This window comes from Nicotiana attenuata, unplaced genomic scaffold, assembly GCF_001879085.1.
Source record: "Nicotiana attenuata strain UT unplaced genomic scaffold, NIATTr2, whole genome shotgun sequence".
Lineage (NCBI taxonomy): Eukaryota > Viridiplantae > Streptophyta > Magnoliopsida > Solanales > Solanaceae > Nicotiana > Nicotiana attenuata.
The window spans coordinates 155,239-161,511 of record NW_017670633.1 but is presented as its reverse complement, the minus strand read 5'-3'; the positions used below and the strand labels follow the sequence as shown (position 1 = coordinate 161,511).

General features: G+C 37.8%; 1 long non-coding RNA gene across 1 annotated transcript; it reads right to left on the bottom strand.

Moving 5' to 3' along the window:
* Positions 1-2,627: 2,627 nt before the first annotated feature.
* LOC109241723 lies at positions 2,628-5,884 on the bottom strand. The gene is made up of 4 exons (XR_002070278.1): positions 5,205-5,884; positions 4,997-5,069; positions 4,042-4,081; positions 2,628-2,709 (listed from the first exon to the last, which is right to left on the bottom strand). It is a non-coding gene; the product is annotated as an uncharacterized LOC109241723 (long non-coding RNA).
* Positions 5,885-6,273: the final 389 nt, after the last annotated feature.

The window sequence follows — 6,273 nt, the reverse complement described above, 5'->3', positions numbered from 1 at the left end:
TGAGTACCCAACTACTTGTCAAATAGAAGCGAAATTTTTGTGCTCTTTATGTGTTCGATGTAAGGCCCGAATGAAATTCTTGGCCAAACCATCGACATTTCTTGATTCATGGTTGTTTATGAAGTTTGATGCATGATTTATGCTTGATTAATGATTGGGTTCGTTAAAAATAGCTTGGATTGAAAATTTTTAGGCTTAATCACTTTTCTCTGAAGAAAATCTCAACTGGGGACGAAGGCTCGCAATTGCGATGTCCTCTTCGCATTTGCGAAGATTTCATCGCAATTGCGAAGAATAGCCATTTCTGAAACCTTCGCATTTCCCAGGATTTCTTCGCAATTCCCAAAGCTGGGATTTCTGAAATCTTCGCAAATGCGAAGGAATTCTTCGCAATTCCCAGCCCTGTCATGTTCGCAATTGCGAAGAAATCATGGGAAATGCGACATCAGAGGGCTTGCACTTCAAAATCTGAAAATCCTGAAATTTTTTCTAAGTCTGAGTTTCGACTGTCCGATCATTCTTTTGGCATATTTGCTTCATTTTGCACTATTCTTCATAGCCATACCATGTTTTCACTCTTATCACTTGTTGACAGGTACTATAATTGGAAAATGGACGCGAACTCTGAAGGATCGTCAAGTCACAACTCCGGGGAAGCTGAACAAAACTTTGACCAACACCGTTTCTTGTCATTGGAGTGTCAAGAACGGTACTTTGAAAACCTGATCTCAAAGAAGGTGCTCCCGGAAAGCGGTATAGTGATGGATGATGTCCAGGAACGTCTCCCAGAGTTCTATCAAAGACTAATGGACATGGGATGGAACTGTTTTGCCCCTCAACCTTGCCGAGCAAATGAGCAATGGGTGAGGGAATTTTATGCAAACCTCCCAGCAATCCGGCTAAAAAAGCCCCAGATGAGGATTCGGGGGAAAATGGTGCACTTTGGGGCTGAAACTGTGAATAACTTCTATCATTTGCCACACCACGACATGGCCCCATTCAAGGCAAAAGACTGTGCTTCAGGGGAGTGGTTGGTGTCAAAATTATGCCCAGGTGTAGAGGTTCCATGGGCAGCTGAGAAAAGGGGGATCACATCAAAAGAATTCACTGCCGAAGCGAAGATATGGCTCGCCATCATATGCAGCCGTATCTCCCCTGTTTCAAACATATGGAACGTCCCAGTCACACGAGCTCAGATGATAGCCTGCATTCTTGACGGTATTCAGCTGAATGTTGGTGAGCTCTTCATCAATGAACTGAGGGAGTATCGGATGCAGAACAGTCCTTCATTGATTTTCCCATCGCTTATCACTGAGTTGTGTCAGCTTGCTGGGGTGGAAGAGGCTCTAGGGGACAACTGGATAGATCCGGGAAAGCCACTGCATCCGTTGAAGAAGAGAGGAGAGGGCGGCGCAATTAAGAGCAAAAAAAGAAAGTTGGGTTCTTCTTCTCAGGTTGATCCGAGTAGTCAGCCGTCATCCTCTGCAGTAGGACCATTTGCTGTGCTTGGCGAGGAGATGCGAGTGATTCGCGAGCTAGTGGCTGGTCTTCCCCAGGGACCTGGGGAGACATCTGAGGGACCTGCTTACATCTCAAAGAAAGAATTCCAGAAATACATTGAAGATCAAAGGAAGCAGGGGGATCACCTCAAAAGCACTAGAGAAAGCATACACTGAGCTGGCCAAGAAGCATGGTGAATTGAGCACTTCACATGATAACCTGGAAAAGTCCCACACCCAGATGGTAAAAAGGGAGAAGAAAAGAGATAAATTCTTTACTCGCATGTGGAAGGGTGTGAAGGGGCTGTGGAAGGTCCTAAGCCTCAGGACCGGATACCATCGACCATGGCTGTGGAGGATGATGAGGTTCCTGTTGAGTGGCCCGGGGAGGAAGGAGAGGAGGATGATTCTAACTCAGATAGCGAGGAGAGCAGTTGATGCAGTATTCAGGGAGCATTTTCCTTCATTTTTACTCTATCATGTTTTGTTGCATTAGGGACAATGCAATATCATTGGTTGGGGGTGGCTTCTTGTATAGCTGTTATTTTAGCATAACTGTGGATATTTGGCGGATTAGTACTGTGATTGTTTTTCATTTTGTTATTAGTATATTTCTATCATGTGTTATATTAGCAAGTTGATATTAGTATGTTTAGTTACTTGATATTTATTAGCTTTCTTAATTTTTTTTTATTTTAGTGTGCTTTGTGTTAGTGGTCGATATCTTGGTTTTCATTATACCTACGGTTCTTTTTTTCAAGGATGCCAATTTTCTTCTTGAACCGGGTAATTGTAAAAAAAAACTTTGTCGACTTTTCCGATGATGGATAGATTGACAACTTTCTTAAGGGAATTAGTCTTGTAGTTAGGATTAGATTTTGTTAAATTAGGAAAATAAAGGGTTTGAGTTGGGATTTGTGCCCATTGACCATGTTGTGGCTTGCTTGGTACCAATATGATTTAAACCTTGGCATATGAATTTTTGATTGTTGAAAAAGAAAACGATTGAAGTAAAAAATGTCATGACCTTTTAGACTTAATTTTTGGTTCACTAAATAGCTTTCTTTAGGCTATAGGTAACCTCTTTGCGTCATTGGTTCTAATTGAATTTTGGATTTGTATTCCACNGAGACATGTTCCAATAGAAGCTATCAATCTCATCAAAGGAGACGCTGCTTTCCAGTCACTGAATCTACAGCTGACTTGCTTCCTGCTCAATTATAAAGTTAGTTGCGAGCATAGCATCAAACAGATTTGAGTAGAAGTCGTGCGCAAACATCAACCAAGCCAGCATGCTACGGAAGGCATATCATTCACAAAACGCCCATGGCGAACCAAGGGTATCCCTCAAGAATAACAGAATTCATATTTGATTTTTTCGAAAGGTGCAAAAAATTTCTTCCCTTCCATAGGATTGTTATTAGATGTTCCCAGGCAGCATTGTTTCTACATCTTGAAATGATTTCTTAACATCCTTAAAAAGGTTGTTTTCCAGAAGAAAATTCCTTTTAAGCTAATGTATTTAATGGAATTTATAGGTTGTTTGGCCAAGCTTCTCCAAAGGCCAAAAGTGCTTTTTTTCCCCAAAAGTACTTTTTTTCTCAACTTAAGTGTTTGGCCAAGTTTCTGAGAAGCAGAAAAAAAATAGCTTCTTCCTAAAAGCAGAAGCAGTTTTGACTTTTCTTCTTACCAAAAATACCCTTAACAAAATATAGTATATACCAAAATAACCTTACTTATTTTAAACCTAATACTTAGGATATTAATGTATAAGTATTTCTTCTTATTTTTAGGATAGCTTTCTAATATATAGTGACTTGAAGTGAAAGCTTTTATATTTGTTGAATGATTTTTAATATATTTAAATCATCTTAAAAGAATTAAAATACTTTTTAATTTTATTTTCATATTTTACTTAAATAAAATGAAAAGATTTAATTATTGTCTTTAATAATAATTTTTTTGAGATTATTTATTTACTTATAATATTAACTATTAAGTAAATATATTCATGTTATTTGTAATTTGATACTTGGCCAAACACAAATTATTGCTCAAAAGTGCTTTTCACGGTGATTAGCCAAACAAAAATTGCTTCTCTTCCAAAGTACTTTTCCCAAAAGCACTTTTGGGAAACAACTTTTCAAAATAAGTAGATTTTTCCAGCTTGGCCAAACAGACTATTAAACATTTCATTTTTTTATGAAACGAGCAAATGATGATCTGGGGACAATTCTCAAATAGATCTTACAACTGTAAAGTGTAAACAAGAGCGGTTAGGATATGCAGTGGTTTAGTCTGAGTGCCATATAACTGGCTAGTCAGAAGTGAGCATTCTACACCTGAGTATCAGAATACTTGGGCCTTAAAGCTTCATATCGACTCCGATAGATAAATAAGATGGAATATAAATCCAGTTCCAGAAAGTAAAGTATATCTTGAAAACAGCAACAGAACTGCAGAAGTAGAGCCACATAGTATACTAGTAATAGAAGATAACCAAAAAAACAATACGAATACAGCAAACAGATAAGAAGTATACCCGGTCCAACTGCAAGAACTGTCCTTGAACCTGATGCAACCTGCATCATACAAAATCCCGAAAAACATAAGCACATTACAGGAACTGTTAATGCATAATAAACAAGCAGGAAGATATTCATCAGCCTTGAAGCAGTAAAATCTCGGAAACTAGGTATTAGCTTCCAAGCAAGAGAACCATTTAGCCAACTAGAAAAAAGAAAAAAGAAAAGAAGAAAAGAAAAGAGCAAAACACTCTTTTAATGCAAGCTACTCAACAAACATGGTCTCCAGGTTTAATACTTAACCCACATTATGACGAACTCATGCTCTTCTTCTGTGATGAGAAGGATGAGATCACATGCCTAAAATGTTCTTTCTGCAACTGAATGCAGTCAACAAGCATAGATACTACAGCATATCCTTGTAATATTCAGATGTTCTGAGCGGATCAATCAATTATGCCTAATCCCAAATTAGTTAGAATCATTTATGTAAACCATCTGTATCTATTCTACTCATTACTATATTCATGTTTAGTAGTTTGTCCTGATGTAAGTGTAATACCAACAACTAAATCTTAACAGTTGATATCACCCATATGGATCATTTCGTTCTATTTATGTTTTCTTCTTAGTTATGTCCACATTAAACTCCAAGAGATTGTAGGTATTGTGAGACAACTTCTCTTCTCTATATCTCACAGTTATTACACTACATGTTGAATGCGAGAGATTATTCGTGCATAAAGTGCTCCCCGACTACTATGGAGGTAGGTGGAGGGTGGGACGTATACTGTATGCAGCCTTCCCCATTTGCAAAGAGATCAATTCCATGCTTTAAAATGTGAAGAAAGTGTTACCAAGGAGCAACTCTACTGTTGTGCTGAGGCTAGCCTCTTTGACATGTTCTCAATATACTTTTTGTATATTTCACATAAGCATCGTCAATTTTACATTATTCCTTGGGAAGGATACCTGTGTACGTCCCGCATCAGCAACTACAAAAGTTGGAAGACCAATGTTCTCAGCTGCTTCCTTCAACTTGTTCCTAATAGAACATTTTCCGAGCATATAAAACAGTGTCAATCATTCTTCAACGCACAATGACACATTCTTCACAAGTAGGCATGGACGTTGGTGATGTCCAAGGGCAGAGAAACATAGATTAGGATCACCTGCTTACATTTCTTGCTGATTCTTGCATGTAACGACTATTTTGGGCTGTCCACACTGTTCCCATTGCCTCAAGAGATACCGATCACTGCATTAGGTGATTCTTCTAATAATTATCAAATAATGACACTTCATATCTTTATAGTTAAAAAACAACATTGGTAATATGCAAAAGAAATTGGGGCCTTCAGGTTGTTAAAGGCCCAAATGCTTTATTAGACACTTGCTGAGAACTGTACAGCTCTAAACATGAAGAATTTTTAAACTATCAAAAGATTCTCGTTTATTCACATGCATAAACAAAAACACGACGAGGATTGAAATTGAGAAGGGGTGTTAGAGACAGAAAGCAGAGCTGCAATTGATAAAAAATCAAGCACTTCTGGAGTAGAAATGTGTAATATGGTTCAGGTATTGTATGGGGCTTGCAGAATGCAAGCACATATTGTAGTTTTTCCATCTAATGAAAGAAAGCTCCTCAGATATCAAGACAATGAAGTTCCAGGATTAATAACAACCACACTGAAAGGGAATTTGCAGCTGCACATCACCAGCAAGGAGCTTAAGAGCCAATGCAGTTGGTGTAATTGTAAAACTACTTTAAAAAATTCTGCTCGTCCCTTCTCAGAAAAATGACCACTCAGTTTTCAAGCATTTATTGTTCTCAATAATAGATAGGGGTGTGCATTCGATTTATCGATTCGATTTTGACCCTTATCGATAATTACTTATCGATTATCGATTTGTACATATGCTTATCGTTATCGTTTCAATAAGGTTTCGATTTTTTCGATTTCGATTTCGATAATAAATAATCGATTCGATTTATCGATAAACCGATTCGAATGCACCCCCCTAGTTAATGCTTTATGCATCTTTGGGCCAGAGGCCGCAGTTATGTATACGTATACTTGGGCCAGAGGCCGCAGTTGTGCATATATATATATGTATATATATATATATATATATATATATATATATATATATATATATATATAGGGCCTGAGCCCGCAGTTTAATATTCTGATAAACAGGTTGTTCATCATTCAGAAGAGGGAGTATTCATATCCTTACTTCCT